Genomic DNA, 18,660 nt, shown 5'->3' with positions numbered 1-18,660 from the left:
AGGGACCACAGGATGAACGGGGAGAGTGGGGCTCAGGGTGGGGGTGGGCAGCAAGGAGAAGGACGATGGGCTCAGATTGTAAAGGGATCGGGGCCATTCCAGGGAGCAGGGGAAGTGACACAGGAGGGAGCCCAGTGCCACCCTCCACACTTAAGCTGGCCTCACCTGGGACTGGGGAGGGCTGGTGGGGCAGGAGGCGAAGTGGCCTCCTAACCAGGAGAGGCCAAGGTCGATGGTCAGACCCACAGGGACAGACCCCTGCTCATCCATAGCCCACAGCTTGCACGGGAGTGGCCCTGGCTGCCTCCCACCCTGTGCCAGCCTGGCTGTGCAGCTGACACTGGGACAGTGCTCTGCCCTTGCCTCCCTCCCAACTGTGCTGCCCCATTCTCACTCCAGCCCTGTTAGCCCCCACCTCCACCCCAGCTCTCTGCCCCTGCCCTCTGACACCAGCCCCTCCCGGGCACATAGCAGGTGTGGCCCAGCTTCTGGCTGGAGGGAAGGTCTGGAATGCAGGGCCCTGGTGCCCGGCCTGGGGGTGAGGGGGTGGGGGCTCAGGAAGGAAGGGGCTGGCATTTGGCAGTGGCGTTTTGGAAGGACGGTTGGGGGTGAGTGCTTGGAATGGAACGGGGCGACAGTTGGCGGTGGCAGCTGGAGCGGCAGTGGGGCTTGGCAGGGGCGCGGGCCTGGAGGACAGTTGGGGTGGGGCAGCCATGGGGTTGGCAGGTAGCCTCTGGCTCTGGAGGGAGGTCTCGGGGAGGCCCAGCAGGAGGGCAGGGCCAGCTGGCAGCAGACTTGGCTGAGCCAGGCCTGGGAGCAAGCTGCAGCCTCAGCCAGGCGGCCCCCAGCCCAGGGTGGGGCTGCTGCAGTCCAGGGCCGGCCTCCGGTCCACCCGCAGGGCCCAGGATGACGCGCACAGGGCGGTTCCTGCTGTGAAGCCCAGCACCCTCAGGCCCACTAGCTGCGCATCTCCCACCCTGTTCTCGGCCTCCCCCCTTCCCCATCCGGCCATCCGAATCCAGCAGGGGCTTGGAGAGGGCAGGGACAGGTTCTGGGCAGTTTCCCGAGAGGGGCAGGACTCCCGGGGCTGTTGCCATAGGGACGGCCGAGCAACACCACTGGCTGGAGGATAAACAGGCAGGTTTCCTGACCAGTGACTGCCGTGAAGACAGCCTAGAAGACCCGGCTGGGGTGGATGGGGAGGCGCTACCTGGGGGTTGCAAGCCCTGGCGAGGGGACTGGTCCAGGGGGGTGCTGGGAAGGCAGACGAGAACGGATATTCATTGTCCCTCTGTCTTCTTCCTAAAGCACCTCTGGGGCTCTGCTTCACAGGAGTAGACCTGGAGTGGGGTTGGATCTCCTCCCAACCACCTTGCCCCCTGAAGCCACATGGTGGGGGTGGGGGCAGGTGGAGGGAGGGCTAAGCACGTGGTGCAGGGGCCCTGCCAGCCAGGCAGCTTTCGAAACTGAACTGTCCTTCAGGGTCCCAAGGTCTATCAGTGGGAGTGGGGGCAGTGTGCTCTGAAAGGTGGCCATCGGCAAGTATACCTGTGGGCCTGGCCAGCTTCTGTACTTTGGACCCTGGTTCCCCAGCCCTGGCCTCAGGGCTGTTCATTCTCTCCCAGTCCTCAGATCCTCACTGCCTCAAGGTGTCTCTTGGGCGAGCTTCAAATGCACTCACATGTGTGGCTGGCGGTGAACTTCCAGAAGGACCATCGTGTGGCCAGGACCAGTGCAGAGTGCTCTCCACCCATTTGTTTATCTGTCTTGTCCTCCAGCCAAGTGAGGGCAGGAACCATGTCTGGGTCATGGTGGCATCTCAGGCCCCTTATTCCCAGGGCCCTCTCACCTGCTGGCCTCCCTGCCTCTGGACACCAGGTTCCAAGGCTGAAGAGTGCCACTGAGGCCAACCCCACACCCTCGGCCGTCACCTGTTCCCAGCGCCATCCCTGGGTAGAGCTGCCTCACAGAGGCCGCCCTTCTACCAACATTGAAGGACACACTGGTGGTCAAAGCAGATCCCTCTAGGGTCAGTGCCAGCGTCAGGGGTGAGATGCAGTGCATGGCATCTGCACCAGGGCTCAGGGAACCCCAGCAAGAGTAGAGGCTTTCTGACCGAGCCTGGCATCTGCCTGCGGTGAGTTGGAGCCTGGGCATTGATTAACATGGGGCCCCTAGGGGTGCTGCCACCTCTCCCCGTCAGAGCAGATACACCAAGGTGGCCCCGGGGAGTCCAGCCACACAACCCTTGTCCTCCCGGCTCGGCTGAGAGGCCACCACTGCTGCTATTGGCTCTTCCTCTTTCTTTTGTTTTCCCTTTGTTTCTTCTTTATTTCTTTCCTTTTTTCCTTCCTATGATAGGGGTTTATTAACTCCCAGAAGCCTCGTTGTCTCTGATCTTAGGCATGGCTTGATCAGAGCTCTCTGGGACACTCCTTGGTGCTGCCTTTTTGGTCTACCAACTTCATTCAGGCTGCTCAACCTTCTGTTCGTTCTTGGAACAGAAAGGATGGGCGTCTTAGTCCCCAGTCACTGGCAGGGATGCTGGGGAGGGGGCATTGATTCATCATCATGTAGGGGAGGGGAGTGTGGAGAGAGTTCCAGGGCCCCAGGGACACATTCCAGGACTCAGTGAGACTTTCTACCAAGACCAGAAGACCTGGGCTAGTAGGTGGGGTGCACCCTGGTGCTGATGAGAGAGGCTCGGTTCTCCTGGGCAGGCCTCCTGAGCAGCGGCTGAGCACCACTGTGTGCCCCAGCCGGGCAGCCTCCGCAGCATTCCAGCAATGCTGCTCTCCTCGGAGAGTGTCCAGGGAGGGGCAGCCATCAGGCAAGTGGTCCTCCCCAGTCTGGCAGACCCATTTCTCCATCTCCCCCGCATCATTTGCTCCATGGGCTACAACTGCACTCCAGGCAGACAGGCAGGTGAGAGGGGAGGACCCCGAGACAGTGCCCTCCGTCCCCTCAAAGGGAGGACAGAATGACCAGCCAAAACCTCCTGGAGGCCTAGAAGAGACACTTCTAAGGTTGACTGTGCCCAGTTCCCACCTGAAAGGGCCCAGGAAACTTGGGCCTGCCGTTCCAGGCCTGGGTCCTCCAGGAGTAAGTCTTGCGGGGAAGGGGGTTGCTCCTGCGTAGGCAGCGGGAAAGGAGAGGGGTGCGGGTGTCTGCGGCCATTTTCAGGCGCCGGTTGCAGCGAGGGAGTGTCCCAGCCTTTTCATCGCTGGCTGCCAGACCGCGGCCGCCCTTGTTCACTCAAGGAGAATTCCCGCCTCCCCCCCACCCAACCCCAGGCTGCCCTCCCCCAGCAGCCCAGTGAATGCCTCCTTACACATCCTGAGAAAGCATCCATAATGGCCCGCCGCCTCCCACCTCCCGAGGAATTCCGCGGCGCTGGGCCCGCAGGGAGGTAGGGCGCAGACGGTCCGCGGCGCCTTCCCATTGGATGGCCAGGTCGTGCTCAACTCCCCTGCGCGGCTGGCCAGCCACAGGCTCACCTCCCTTCCCACCGTCGCGGCCGGGAGAGGAAGCGAGGTGGCCTTTGCCCCCGCACAGGCCAGCCAGGAATGCGGGGCCACGCTTCCCATTCCGTCTGCCCGAGGACTCAAGGACAGCAGGGGCGAGAAGGGACGCACGGGGCTGCTCTCGGGCAGCAGGACTGGAGATCGCTTGCGGGGGAAGCGCGGCAAAGCCGTGGGCATACCACGCGGCTGGAAGGACCGACGCGCGCGCGGCCGCTGATGCCTCCATTGGCCAGATCCAAGCCCTGTGGCACGCACTGTCCCGTGGCCCCTGCCCTGAGGTGCGCCTCTCCCCGGGGACGCCGAGGTCCCCGACGGCGCGGCCCCGAGCCCCTGGGCGCTGTGGGACCGCTGTTTCGCTTTACCGCGCGCGGCCGCACAAACCGCCGGGAAGGCGCGAAGTTTGCGAGACCCGTGCGGCGCGACTGCGCGTCGGGGGACGCGGACAGCCTGTGGCCCGGGGGATAGGCGCGTGGGCAGCGCCAGGTGCGCGGTCGGGCAAGAGTTGGGGTGCTCTCGTCCCGACCCACGTGTCCGACCGGATGGTCTGCCGGGTGCTGGTCCCCGTGGGAAGGGGCGCGGGCACCCGGAGACCCCACGCCGCGCCACCCCCGCCCCCCGCCAGCCCCGCGGAGGGGGCTTCCCACAATGCCCAGCGAGCTCCAGCCCGCACTTCCGCTGTCCAGCCGCCCACGGGGGGGCGGAGGCGCACCGACCCTCGCCGCGGCCCCCTCCGCCCGGCTAGCGGAGCCGGCCGACCGAGGGGCGGGGCGGCGGCCGGGCCGGCGGGGCGGGGCCCGGGGCGGTGGCCTGGGCCGGGGCCGGGGCGCGGGCCAATCAGCAGCGGCCGGGCGCGCGCCGGGGGGCGGGGTCAGGGTCCGCAGGCGGGGCGCGCGCGCGGGCGGCGGGGGCCGCGGGGTTGGAGCGGCGCGGGGGCGCGCGCCGGCCTGACGGACAGACGGACGGACAGACGGACACAGCGGCCAAGGCGAGCGCGCAGCTCGGACCCGCCCGGACGCAGCGCTCGCCCGGCGGCCGCGGCGATCACCGGCGCTGGTCCGGCGGCCGCGGCGCCCGCCCTCGCCCGCGCCCCATGGGGTCACAGGTAAGCGGCGCCGGCTCATTGTCCGCGGCCGGGCCGGCGCATCGCGGCGGGGCCGGGGCTCAGGCCGGCCGGACCGCTCCGGGCCGGAGCCGCTCAGAGTCGGGGCGCGCCCCCGCCGCCTGCCCCTCGCGCCCCGCCGCGCCCCGCCCCGCGGGGGCGCCCTCCCGGCGGCGATCGGTGCGCCCGGCTGCAGCTCTGGGGGCGGCGGTAGAGACCCCCGCCCTGTCCCCGCTGGTCCCTGAGCTCCGGTGGCGCGGGCGGGGCGGGGCGGCGAGGGCTACGCGGGGTCCCTGCGGGGCTGCGCGCTGAGGCGGAGGCGGCGACGGGGTTGCCCCGCGCCCCTAGTCCTCGGCGCCTCCTGCCGCCGCCGCCGCGGTCCCTCCCCCGTTACCTCCGAAAGGGGAATTTTCCAGCTGGTAATTTCTGCTGCGTCAACGCCCGGCCCCAGGAGGCAGCCTGGGGGCGTCCTGGCGCCCCCCGCCCGCGCCGCCCCGCGCGCCCCCCGCCCGCGCCTCCGAGCCGCACCCGGACCCGCCCGCGCCGAGTTTGCCAAGAGTCGGAACTGCGGGAGGTGGGCGCGGCGGGTCCCCGCTCTCCGCCGGGCCTTGGGGGTCATTGTCTCCCCCTGAAGCCCAGCACTGGCCTCGTCTCCATTTTAATTACTGGCTGAACCAGGGCGCAGGGGCCTCGAGGCCGGGCAACTAGAGGAGCGCGGAGGGGACGAGGCGCGCAGAGCGACGAGGGGCGCGCGGAGCGGACGGGGCGCGCGGAGGCAGCGGGGTCCGCCGCAAGCCGCGTCTTTGTTTCTCTGTAAATAGACATGTCAGTTTCGCAGGGTAGCACGAGTCAATGTCTGACAACTCAATCTGGATGGCAAATGGGCGATTTTCTGCACCAGGAGGAGGGCTCAGGCTAGTTGGGGTTCCTCTCGCCCTGCTGACAAATTCATTATTTGTAGGTTTAACGGACCACGCACAATAGGGCTAGACCGAGGAACCTGGGTATATCCCAAAGGGGCGAAGAACTGGTATTTTCTGTCACCGAGGAAATACAAACAAAAGAAAGTTTGACTGAGATTCTCAGCGATTTTCCTTACGCTTTCCTTGCTCCAATCTCAGCGAAGCGTTTGTCGTGGATTGCGGAGGCAAGATTGTTATCAGCATTGTTTAAAGAAATGCTAATCAGGCAACACATTGGCGAGCCGCTGGGCTCAGACACCTGTGCGGAGTCCTTGAGTGCGTTTTAATTGTGTCAGTTGTAGAATCTTTCATACTGGATTTATCATCAAAGCTAACTTCCCTTTGGGTAGCAGACTGTAGATTCGGTCTATCGCTGGCCTGCGTGTAGCCTGTGAAGGCAGTGTTTTCACTCATCGGGAGGGGGAAATAGTTTGTTTCCCAAAGGGAAACTTATGGAAGGGTTTTTCACATGAATGATGAAGTAAACAACAGTATTATAGTGCACTGCTTCTAGTTGGTGTGTTTCATGATAAATACTCTGAACTGAAAACTTTGAGACTCCCTGCTGTTTCGGAAAGGACTAAGTGAGAGGTTGTTGAGGCAGAAGTTACTAGGTGTAAGTCTGACTTAGACACTATGTTTCCCTAGAAAACTAGTAATTATTTTTATATCCTTTACTGAAGTGAAGGAGGTGTATGTGGGTGTTTATGGGGAGAGTTCTGTTTAGGGGGTATGGAATCGATACCTCTAGGCTAAACCCCAAGATCAACCTTTCTGGGAGGCCAGCCTCACCTCTAGGCTAAACCCCAAGGTCAGCCTTTCTTGGAGGCCAGCCTCAGGACAGGATCTCATTAGGTCTCATTGACATTACCCTGGATGAAAGAATTTTGTTTGGATGAGATGAGTTTTGTTCAGCTCTAGCTGTTTAAGATTTGAAAATGAGCTCTTTTTCCACGTCTAGTTTCTGGTATTCAGAACTGGTGGAGTGTCGGCTGCAGGGGCTCCAACCCTCTTGGGTGCTCTGTGTCCCCACTCGACCATCCAGGGGGAGGGGGCTGCCCCCGCCTTGGTCACACATAAGCACTTGGAAGGTGAGGTCGACACTGAGGATGGGTGAGACTCCACTGGGGACCTGGAAGGACTTTACAGTCAGACAATGTGTTATTTGCAAACATGTTAAACCAAATATTACAAACTTTTCAACATTGTCCTTTTGTGGGGTTTTTCAAATTAAGCGAAATTGGGCCACTGCGTCCCTGTGGTCTGTGTTTCTGGGGCAGCTGTGCGCCTGCTGTGCTCTACCAGAGGTCTTGGACCAGCGGCGAAGGCCCCGCAAAACATCTTCCGAGAGCCTGGAGCTGTGAACTTGAACTTGAACTCGTGCCTCACTTTGCTGGTGCTTCCTGTGCCCAGGTGCCCTGTTGACTGCTGTGTTAATATGGGCGGAGGGTTCTTGTGCCCTGTTCTGGGGGTTTCGTGTACTCATAAAAACAGAGGCTTTTCCTTCTCTCTGATAGAACATATTCTACTTAAAATCTGTTGAGTGTTGGTAGGCTATCAAGAATTCCCTTGTGAACCTGCCCACTCCCCTGAACAAAAAAGATTCTTCTTTTTGCTACAAGTGTGCTTGAATGGCCCAACTCCTGAGAATAAACAATGCTTGAAAATCTCTGTTGAGACCACAAGACTCATTTCAGTCTTTGCAACGCAGTTGTCATGTCCTACCCTGGCCCCTGTGTCCTCTGCCATTGGCTCTGACTTTGGAATGGCCAGTACAGCTGGGGTCTTCAGCCCCGGGTTCACCGGCATTTTCCCTCTTTTCTGCCTTTCGAGCTTCAGTATGGTATGTGCCTGACACATGTGTACTTGGGCTCTGGGTTCTGGTTTTCTGGTGATGACAGATGCTTGTAGATGGAGAAGTCATGGAAAAGAAAAACAACTTTTTCTAACAAGCTGAAAAGTTGTTCTAGTGAAGGATAAGGACAAACTCAACCAGTCAGGTCTGACCTTAGGGTGATTGATGGAAAGTTTTCCTTTCAGTGTTTCTCAACACTGCCGTTTAACTCTTATTGAGATTTTGAAATGACTAAACCTTTTTAAATGTCATTATTTGGATATAAAAAGTTAGCAACTTAGGCACTTTAGAAAGTTGAGGAACAGTGTTAGCGTGCTTTTCAACAGCATTTATAGATGTTCTGTGTTTTGACAGGTGTGTTTTTTGAGTCACATTAGAGAGACATTCCCAGAGTTTCTTATTCATGATGATTTTTGGCTGATTGAGAGCTTGCTGTGGGCCAGATTGGAGACAGAATTCCTGCAGTGGGGCTGTTGACCTGTTGGGATGGGTCAGAGTGGGGGCCCTACAGGAACCACCGATGTGGGTGACAGATGCTAGTGGGAGCTCAGAGAAGGATGGGTGTGGCCCACCTGGTGGCCTTTCTGAAGACTATTGGAGGAAAGGGTGTCCATGCAGACCCCTCCCCTGGCCCAGGTTGGGCCTGTGGTGCCAGCCCCTGGTTCCAGTACCTATGTGGCAAATTATTTTCTAACTTCTGCTTCATGGAGAGTGGGTAGCCAAGGAGAGAGCAGAAACCTTGGGGCCAGGCAGCTTTAGGGGCTGATTGGCTGTGGGGTTGGGGGTGAGAGGCAATGTAGTTTCAAATGATGCCTTCCAAAGCCCGTGTTTCAGCACACGAATCCCTTCCTAAATGTCACGCTCACGGGGAAAGTCTCAGGGAAGCTGTCCTTTTCCTGGCTCCCAAGTGGCAGCCCAGCCCTGCTTGTCTGAGTGGACCTGGGGTGGAACCCCTTCTTTGTGGAGCAGAAAGAAGATGCCTCTGTCTTCGAGAGAGGATTTGAAAACCTGAAGCAACCAGAGCTGCCGTGAAGATGGACGCATGTCGGGTGGGGCCTGGGCGGCTTTGGGTAGATTGCCCTCTCGGTGTGTCACTGGCACGCAGAGGGTCTGACCTAGGTTTTTTAGGCCACTCTGAACACTGTCCCTCGGCTGGACCTGGGGCTGGAGAGCCCAGCAGGGACTCGGTTGGGGAGCAAGGACCCTCAGGCTGGCCACTCACCCCTCACCCATCTAAAGGCTGGGTTTGCTGTTCTCCAGGCTGACATCCGGGTGCTGATTTGCCCTCAGTTTGAGGTGGCTGTGCCAAGGTGCAAGGGCACTGTGTCAGGATGCACAGAGATGGGCTTCGTGAAACCCACTCAGGGACGCCCGGCTGGGCCCGCTGGTCAGAGGGGCAGCACCAGTGCACTGGGTTGTTGATTTCAGTGATGGATGATGGAAAACACCATCAGGAGGCTGGCCCAGAAGCCCAGGGTGGGGCGGGCAGGATGACGTCGGGTGTCCGTTCAGGTGTGTTGTAGACCGAGGGGAGGGGCCAGGTCACTGGAGGAGCTCAGGGCTGTGGGCAAATGGGCTGCCCCTGTGAGCAAGTCAGGCGGGCACCTCAAATGGGCCTTCATGTCTGGAACAGGTGTGTTTTTTCATCCCATCCCATTCTAAGCAGTGCAGCTTCAGGACCGGAGTTTCCTCTTCTTTAGGAAGTTTGAAAATGGCTCAGACACTACTGTTTCCTTCGGGGCAGGAGAGGGCTGACTCTGGGGGGGAGCAGTCTCAGAGTTGCAGAGCCAGCTGACTGCTCAAGCCGGGTCCTCTACATTCAGTTCCTGGACCAGCAACATCCCCTGTGCTTCAGGCGAGGTTGAGTCAGAGACGCCCGATACTCAGAGTCTCGCTCACAGGTGGCCATCGCCTTTCCCAGGGAATCGGGCCCCTTGGCCTAGGCCCCACCCTGACCTCTGGTCTCTGAAGAAGCTGTCCATCTGCACTTGAAGGCCAGTCCTTCCTGCCAGTCCTGTGGCAGCCAGCTCTGTGGCCCACATCCTCTCTCACACGAAAAGTGGAGCAGGCTGGCGGGCCACACGTCCCAGGTCCCCAGAGGAAAGGTCACGTGGGGAAGCGGGGCGCAGAGTCAAATGCTTGTTCTGGGGTGAGCGTGGAGTGGCTTCAGGTGGCAGAGCTTTGGGGCCGTGACCTGGAGTCTGTAGCCCACCCCCAGCTGTCCCCTCCACCGTCTCACACTTCTCAGCAGGGGGCCACACCCGGCTTGTGTGCACCCTGAGGTCCCTGACACTCTGGCTGTTCCTAAACAGCAGCCTTTGACTTTCCAGTGGGTCTTCGCATCCAGACCAGGGTTGGGGGACTGCCCGTCCGGTGGGACGGGGCCCCATGTCTGTGGCTGGCCTAGGAACTCCTGTGATCAAAGCGTGGGAAGCCTTCTGCATTCTCCTCTCCAAGGCCAAGAACCCTGGGACCCCAGGACACTGGGGAAAGCTTGTCAGCCCTGGAGGGGAGGGTCCCAGAGCTTCCAACATGGTCTCATTTGGGGCCTGTCAATCAGACAAGGTGAGGCCCCACTGGCAGGGCCCAGGGGTTGTTTAAGAAGAGTGGACAGAGCTATTCTTTTTGTTCCTGTCCTGTCCCATGAAAACTGCCTTAGCATGACTTCTGTGGCTAGTGGTCTGAGTGCAGCCTCCACTGCCCGTCTCAGACCCCTCTCCACTGACCATCGTTCTCCATCTACCTCTAAAGTGTTAATAGTAAGAACTGGCAATGAGGGGAAAGTTAAAAGTGGCAATTTCCCTTACAAAGCTCCTCAGGTAAGAGAAAGCTGAGGACGTGAGTCCCTGCTGTTGAAGAAGAGACCCGAGCTTCCGGCTACGGTCGCCTACCTTCTGAATATTCTCAGCAATGTCTCACAGGAGCTCAATCCTCTGATGAGAGGTGATTGCTGCTGATGCTATGTCCATGCGTAATGTTTAATTTCCAAATAGAGACTAAAGGAGGCAGGACATTTAACACCACTTGGACGCTAACTGGCCAAGAGCTGAGCATCTCGTCTGCGGTGAGTGGAACCTCTCCGGTCAGCTCCCTCCTGGCACTTTTAGAGTTCTCTTCAGGATTATATTATTAAAGTGTGTGTGTTACCGTGTACTGTCACTTTTGCTTTCATTTTTGGTTATACATGGAAAACTCCATAAGCAGGAAGTTTCCAGGTTTTTCCATGAGGACATGGTGTTTTTTCATTGCCTCTGGTGATATAGAGACATTGTTATTTCATTGCTATTATTTTATATGAAGACTTACTCCCTCAACTTCAGCGTTGTTTTGAAGAACTTTTCATGAGTTAGCAGCAGACACACCCTTCACGGGGGCAGTGACCATGTATCATGACAGGCCTGCTGCACACCTGAGAAAAGTGATCTTTAATACTGGGTACGTTGACTTTTCCTATTTTTCTTTTTTTTCTGGCTGCACCATGTGGCTTGCAGGATCTTAGTTCCCCAACCAGGATTGAATGTGCGTCCTCAACAGTGAAAGCAGAGTCCTAACTACTGGACGACTGGGGAAGTCCTCCTATTCTTTCTAACATTGTTGGCAGAATGAGGTCAGAACAGGGAGTGATAAGGTGACACTGTCCTTGGACCACCTTACCATTAAAGTCACTGAGCTCCACTGGACGATGTGAAAAACACTGGGGTGTGTGTGTGGGGGTCTTTTAAACCTCTTCCCTTCTGGCTTCTCTGTCATCTGCTGCTTTTGATTCTGCTGTGGGGTGGAAGCCCAGTGCCTGGACTTAGGAGCAGAGAGAAGGCAGAAGTTTCAGTCAGCAGGTGTACTGCGTGGCTGCAGTGACCATGGTTCCTCTGTGATGAGCAGGGCACTCAGGAGGCCAGGGAGCCAGAAGCACTTCCAGGTGTACATATGCCCTTGAGAGCCTGAGAAGAGGATCGGAAGGGTCAGTGCCAGGGGACCTACCTGCACTGTGTCTAGCAGATCCGCTTCACTGAGTCTCAGGTGGTCCCTCAAAGAGTGTCTTCCTCTGAGCTCAGGAGATGCACCGAGCCTTGGAGGAGCACGCAGGGCAAGCACAACTCGATGCTGCCCATGCTACTGCCTGAGGGTCACACCAACCTCACATCTACTTACCTTTGTTTTGCCTCATCTTAAGGAGCAAGAATATCCATGAAGTCATGAGTCAGGCATCTCACTTATGTTTTTCTTGATACACACTGAAGCGGACATGTGACTATTAGGGCAGACAACGATTCTCCCTTTGTCTCGAGGGAACTACCCACATACCCCTCTGCCACCTGCTGGGAGGGGGCCAGCACCAGGCCCAGGGTGCAGGGGTGAGGCTGAGCTGCTGTGAAACCTGTCCGTGTTCCAGACTCTGGACATGGGCGGCCTTGCCATATGGCTTCCTTGAAGGAAGTGGTGGGCTGTGTTTCTGGCTTGATGGGGTGAGCTTCATCTGGATACAACCTCCAGCCCTGCCACAAGCTGCTGAGTCAGGTGCGGGGGAGGCTGGTGGATTGGACTGTGTGGATCCTGGTTGGGAACCCTTCAAGGCCCATCTCAGAGAGCCTTCCTACCATCTGACCAGGGAGCAATCTGTGTAAGTTAGTCTGCTGTTTGTATGAGTTCTCTGGAGCTGTCAGAGCAAAGGACCACTAATCTGGGAGCTTAAAACAACAGAGGTTTATTCTCTCCCAACCTGGAGGCCAGAAGTCCTAAGTCAAGGTGTGGTCAGGGCCACCCTCTCTCCAGAGGCTCCAGGGAAGGACACACTTCCTGCCTCTTTGAGTCTCTGGTGGCCGCTGGCAGTCCTGGGTGCTCACAGCCAAGATGTGTCCCTCATGCCTCCCATCCTGCCCTTATGGCTGTCACCCTGGTGTCAGATCTGCCTCTACTTATTAGGATGCCAGTCACCTTGAATTAGTGTCCACCATGATGATCTAATCTTAACTTGATTACACCTGCAGAGGCCCTGTTTCTAAGTGAGGTTATATTCTCCTGTGGTTAAGACGTGAGGAGATCATTTTGGGGGAAAGGATTCAGCCCTCTCCACCGTTACAGCTTGTGTTCTCCTGACACGTTGCCACATTTATTTCTCAATGCCAGGGTTTCATGAGGGCTCCCCATTCATCTCCAGCAATCACTACTCATACCTACCCTTCCCTTGATGGTTGAGCGAATGAGGCCAGTGACCACGGTGTTAGTGAGTTTGCCCCACAAATCTGCACTCAGCCCCACGCTCTCAGCAAGGAGGGGCTCTCGGTCCAAGGACGCAGGCACCAACAAGGTCCTGGCTGTGTTGGGTCGCATGTCCCCAGAGGGGAGGTGACAGAGCAGACAGACGTCGATGCCTGTAGAGGAGAGGAGATGCAGCTGGGCCTGGAGGGAGGGTGTGGTGGGGGCAGAGGCAGAGCCCAGGGTGTCCGGTGGGGCCATTGGGGTGGGTGTTTAGTGCCGTTGCGCTATAGCAGGACACGGCCCCTCCTTTGACCCCCCTGCAGGACTGGGTACCCATGTGCCCATCTGCCCCCCAGGTGGACCCAGGCCTTTCTTGCTCCTGGGAAGCGGGAGGGGCCCCTTTTCTAGACAGCATTTTTATTGCTTCTTGTAGGAGATGCAGGAAAACAAAACGTAGTCTTCAAAATTTAGAAAACCTTTCATGCAAGAGTAACATGAGGAGGCTCACATAACATCAAATAGATTCATTGAGTAACTGGTCTGAAAGTCATAATTCTTACAGTGACCAGCATGGGAGTGTCCCATGGTGGTCGTAAAGGCTGTGGGTATAGACAGGGCTGTTGTATGCCTGGCATGTCATCCACGTTCACAGGTGAAGTTCCCCTTCTTGTTGATCTGTGGGACCCGAACCCTCTGGAGGCCCTCTGAAGGCCAAGGTCACGGCTGTCTCTTTGATCCCCTCCCAGGGTCACCTCCTGGATAAGGACCCTCCCCTGCTGGGGTGGGAGGGGCCAGGTCCCTATGCACACCCTTGTGACTCTTGTAGCAGACACGCTGTGCGACACACACCCCCCCCCCCCGCACTGTGTTGGCATGCATAGTCCTGGACTCAGGTCTGCAGGCCAGGCACCAGCCTTGTCTCTCAGCACATATGTGTGTGTGTGTGTGCTAAGTTGCTTCAGTCATGTCTGACTCTTTGTGACCCCATGGACTGTAGCCTGCCAGGCTTCTCTGTCCTTGGCATTCTCCAGGCAAGAGTCCTGGAGTGGGTTGCCATGCCCTCCTTCAGGAGATCTCCCCAACCCAGAAATCGAACTCCCATCTCCTGCACTGGCAGGTGGGTTCTTTACCACCAGCGCCACCTGGGAAGCATCGTCTCTTAGCACCAGCCTTCCTTAGTCACAAACTCCCTTGATTCTGTAAAAGTGATCTTGTTCTTTCGTAACCTCATTGTATTTTCAGATCCCTACTTTGGAAGTTTTCAAACACACACAGAATTAGCAAGTGTGTTTCCTTCAGTAATTCCCTTTTGTTCTCACATTTGAGTTCCTCTGTTTTTGCTCTGAACTACTTTAAAGCAAATCACAGACATTGTGTCTCACTGTCCCATGCTTTCCTTCATGTGGGTGGTTCCGTGAGTACCTCCTGGGGCCCCCCAATTGGGGCTCAGGCTTAGGGATGGCATCCTCCAAGTTTTTACTACTGGTTGATTTGAGCTGCAGTCGGGACAGACCCAGGAGTTGCATTTGGAGAAGTTGCACTTGGGGTGGTGGCTCTGGAATCTGCTTTATTCTGTTTTGGGCTGTTTGTTGAAAAGTCAGACCTGTTGGTCCCACACGGTGGTCTGGCTGGTGGCATTCTCTGACCGTTAGGAGCCCCACCCTGTTTCGAGGACCAGGCAACCGGGACCGCGTGTCTGGTACTCAGTGTCTGAAGTGTGACAGTGACGTCTGCATTGGAATTTCTGACTTAAAAAATGAATAGTTTTTATATTTTGTGCCTGCTTTTAAAGATACTTGTACCTTCTGTTAAGGATCTGTACATAATCTGTTCAAAATGATTATCACCTATGTAAGTTTTATTTGAAAAATTCTAGATTTAATAAAGTGTAGTATCATCTTGGAATTTTGTAAGCATAATTTTTTGGCAAGATCATTTCTTTCGAATATTTTAGTGATTGTTTGGAGCCATGAGCTATTTTTGCCATAGTTCTTTACTAGGTAAATTGTTTTCATCCACAGCCAACCCTGGGTCTGGAGCGTGTGCCCCTCTGTTTGAATGGCAGCTGATGAAGTAGCTGCATGGCCGAGGGGCAGGGGGCTTGATTCTCGTGAGGAGAATGCTGGCTGAGCTGGTGAGGGAAGTGGGGTTCACGCCTCACTGTCACCTGGTTTCTGCGTCCTGAGAAGGTGAGAGTCTCTCTCAGGTGTGTGCCTGTCTGCTACTGCAGACACACACTCCTCATTCACTCGGCACCCGTCCACCCAGCCTTCATTTATTCAGCATCTAATGAGTGTTTACCGTCTGCAAGGCCTATGCAGAATGACAGTGGGGACTTGGAAACGTCCGATTAGCAGCTAAAATTGTGTCAGATGCCAGAACAAACGTTTGTTCTGGTCCAAGCCTGTATGGGGGCTCTCCCACCACCAGCCGGGGAGTCGGGCATTACATTTCTCTGCCCCAGTCCAAACCCAGTGACCTATATGATGGGGTTTCCTAGGTAGCACCTTAGAGGGTTGGCTGGATCCTCTTGTTTTCAAGAAATGCAACTTTGAATAGAAAAGACAGCTTGAAGATTCTAGCATTTGCTTGGTGTAAACAAATGTTGCAAAATATTAAAGAACTGGTGTATTTGGTTAAGGGTTAGGAGGGAGTTCTCTCAAGAATCATTCTTGCAGCTTTTCCTTCTGTTGGAAAGTGTTTCAAAGACAAAAGTTAAAAGACTACAGAGGATTCCATCCTGTTGCTTGAGAACTAGGTGCTGGTTTTTTTCCCTTTCCTGTTTAGATTTGATGTTTTTCTTTGGCAGAGGGAGTACAAGTGTTAGAGTTAACATTTCAAGTCAGTATAGCTCAGATTTAAAACCTTTGGATATAATTTTTCTGCCTTCTTAGGCCGATCAGTTTTCTTTTTAAGAAAAACTTAAAATTTTTAAGTGGATGTGTGGCTTTTTCCTGTGGCTTTTGTAACAAAGTGCCACAGACTGGTGGCAAACACAGCAGAAACATGTTCCCCCAACAGGGGTCGTGGGGCTGTGCTCCCTCCGGGGGCTCTGGGAGAGGGTCCTGCCCGCCTCTTCAGCTCTTGTGGCCCAGGCACCTCTGGGCTGTGGCCACGTCCCCCCTGCCCCACCTCTACCTCCATCCCCCTCTGCATGTCTGGGTTCAGAGTTCCCCTTTTTGTGACACACCCGTCCCACTGGGTTATGACCTCATCGTAAGTTGGTTAAATCTACCAGGATCCTGTTTCCAAATAAGGTTGCATTCACAGGTACTGTCTTCTGGGGACACGATTCACCCCACAAAAGCAAGTAACTCTGTATCCATCCTCCACCTTTACTGTGAGCTGTGACTGATGGAGAACATCAGAGCCCACCTCTCAGCCACACCTGTGGTGTCAGCTCTGAATTGTGGTCCTGTGATGTCATGGGGCTGGTCAGAGGCCCTTTGTCCATGGCCTCACTGTCTGTCATGGCCTTCAGTGAGGTGAAAGTGGGACCTTCAGGCCCACCCAGGATCAGGAAAGTGCTGTCCGCTGCTGCTTCTACCAAGAGCTAAGCTGGGACGTTTAAACAGTATCTCTTGATTGACAGAGGCACCACATGTGCTGTTGTAGGAGGAGCCCCTGGAGACTTCCAGGATGAGACAGCTTGTCAGCAGCTGGGGGGATTGCATCCATGGCAGGATATGCCTTTCGATCCACCTGTTAAAAAGAGCACATTTGTATTGTCCAATGATTCATCACAGCCTAAGGGAGCTGGTCATGGAACAACAGACTGGTTCCAAATAGGAAAAGGAGTACGTCAGGCTGTATATTGTCACCCTGCTTATTTAACTTATACACAGAGTACATCATGAGAAACGCTGGGGTGGAAGAAGCACAAGCTGGAGTCAAGATTGCTGGGAGAAATATCAATAACCTCAGATATGCAGATGACACCACCCTTATGGCAGAAAGTGAAGAGGAACTAAAAAGCCTCTTGATGAAAGTGAAAGAGGAGAGTGAAACAGTTGGCTTAAAACTCAACATTCAGAAAACTAAGATCATGGCATCTGGTTCCATCACTTCATAGGAAATAGACGAGGAAACAGTGGAAACAGTGTCAGACTTTATTTTTGGGGGCTCCAAAATCACTGCAGATGGTGATTGCAGCCATGAAATTAAAAGACGCTTACTCCTTGGAAGAAAAGTTATGACCAACCTAGATAGCATATTCAAAAGCAGAGACATTACTTTGCCAACAAAGGTCCGTCTAGTCAAGGCTATGGTTTTTCCTGTGGTCATGTATGGATGTGAGAGTTGGACTGTGAAGAAGGATGAGTGCCGGAGAATTGATGCTTTTGAACTGTGGTGTTGGAGAAGACTCTTGAGAGTCCCTTGGAGTGCAAGGAGATCCAACCAGTCCATTCTAAAGGAGATCAGTCCTGGGTGTTCTTTGGAAGGAATGATGCTAAAGCTGAAACTCCAGTACTTTGGCCACTTCATACGAAGAGTTGACTCATTGGAAAAGACTGATGCTGGGAGGGATTGGGGGCAGGAGGAGAAGGGAATGACAGAGGATGAGATGGCTGGATGGCATCACCAGCTCGATGGACATGAGTTTGAGTGAACTCCGGGAGTTGGTGATGGACAGGGAGGCCTGGTGTGCTGCAATTCATGGGGCCGCAAAGAGTCGAACACGACTGAGCGACTGAACTGAACTAAACTGAAGGGAGCTGGTAGCTGCCCATTACAGTTGTGCGTTGTTTAGAGAGGAAAGGGCCACAGTGAGGGTCGAGTGTAGCAGGAGGTGCCTGGGGGCACAGGTAAAGCCGTAACCTCTTCCCCTTGCTCTCCCCAACCCCGCAAAGCAAACTTGTGGACCGGCTTCCCACCAGCAGAAGCGACAGAGCTCTTGGGTCGATGCCTGGCTGGGGCCGTGATTCTGCTTCGGCTTCGTGGGGGGTCTCCCTGCCTGGTCTCTTCTGTTCTCTCCCTGCCCCTGCAATTGTTTCTGGGGCCCCAGGCACCCTGCCAATCAGGACATCTGGGACCCCTGGGGGGCTGCTCTCTCTTGGGAGCCCGTGTCTCCCCTTGATGTACTAGCCCCTGGCTTCCCCATCTTGGTGGCTGGTGCCCCAACCACCCTGAGGTCCAGGCCGGCACCACCCCGGCTCCTTGTGGTTCTCTCACTGGCCCCGTCCCGTCTGTGTCCCACAAGCTCTCCCGTCAGACGCCGAGGTGCTGTGTCTTCCCTGGGCTGCCTGTGTGTTGGCCATAGCTCGATGCCCTCGACCGTCCTGAAACACAGGCCTCTTGTGTCCCAAGGTGCTGGGCTGACTTCTGTGGTTCTTCTGTCCACGTGATGCTGGTTGGGCCGCAGTCCTCCAGGCTGGGCTGGGCCGCCAGCATGGGTGGCTCCGTGCCTTGGAACCTTGAGGGTGAGCCTCGGCCAGGTCTCTGGGGTGGCCATACTCAGGCCCCACTCACTTAGTCTCGCTGCTTGTGCCCCTTCCTCAAGCCCTCCCTGAGAGCCCTCATAGCACCTCTGTGCTGCTCTGGCTCTGGCCTGGCGGGGGGCCAGTCCTCAGCCTGAGCTCAGTGCCCAGCACAGCTCCAGGCTCCTGGACACCCTCAGGGGCTGATATGGAATCACACTGGGACTAAGTCTGGGCCACAGCTATGACCTTGGAATTCTGTGGGTCATTCCACACTGAGAGCCAGAGCCAAGCAGGCGGGGACAGGGTGCATCTGGCCCTCTGTGGTCAGGGTGTGTGCATCCTAAGAGGAAGTGACATCTAGACAGGTAGGAGAGTCCAGGGAGGGGGGCGGAGGAGACTCTTGGTCCCATGGAGGTAAGGGAACCGAAAGAGGCTGTGACAGGGAAGAGGGTGGTGGTGGCGTGGGGCTGGGCAGGGGCTGGGGGCGGGGAACCACCCTGGCCCACAAGGGTTTGCATTATGAGATCACCCTGGTCTGCAGCACCCAAGGGTCAGGCTGTGAGTCACTGGAGAAACTTCAGGCAGAGCTGCCCTCCCCGGGCAC

General features: G+C 56.3%; 1 protein-coding gene across 5 annotated transcripts in view; it reads left to right on the top strand.

The window, feature by feature from the left end:
* The first annotated feature begins 3,519 nt into the window (after window positions 1-3,519).
* The window catches only part of ZBTB46 (zinc finger and BTB domain containing 46), a 51,611-nt gene continuing 36,470 nt past the window's right edge, over window positions 3,520-18,660 (top strand). Inside the window, exon 1 of one of the 5 annotated variants that reach the window (XR_015139276.1) lies at window positions 3,520-3,802. The gene's annotated coding sequence lies outside the window, so the exon portion shown is untranslated. Of the gene's footprint in view, window positions 3,803-4,427; window positions 4,627-18,660 lie in introns of those variants that run through there. The other 4 variants (XM_086332890.1, XM_086332889.1, XR_015139275.1 and 1 more) reach the window with 4 other exon arrangements.

The sequence above is a fragment of the Bos grunniens genome, chromosome 13 (genome assembly GCF_055505025.1).
Source record: "Bos grunniens cultivar Pamir isolate PY7600 chromosome 13, Bosgru_T2T1.0, whole genome shotgun sequence".
Lineage (NCBI taxonomy): Eukaryota > Metazoa > Chordata > Mammalia > Artiodactyla > Bovidae > Bos > Bos grunniens.
This window is presented reverse-complemented; position numbering and strand designations above follow the sequence as displayed.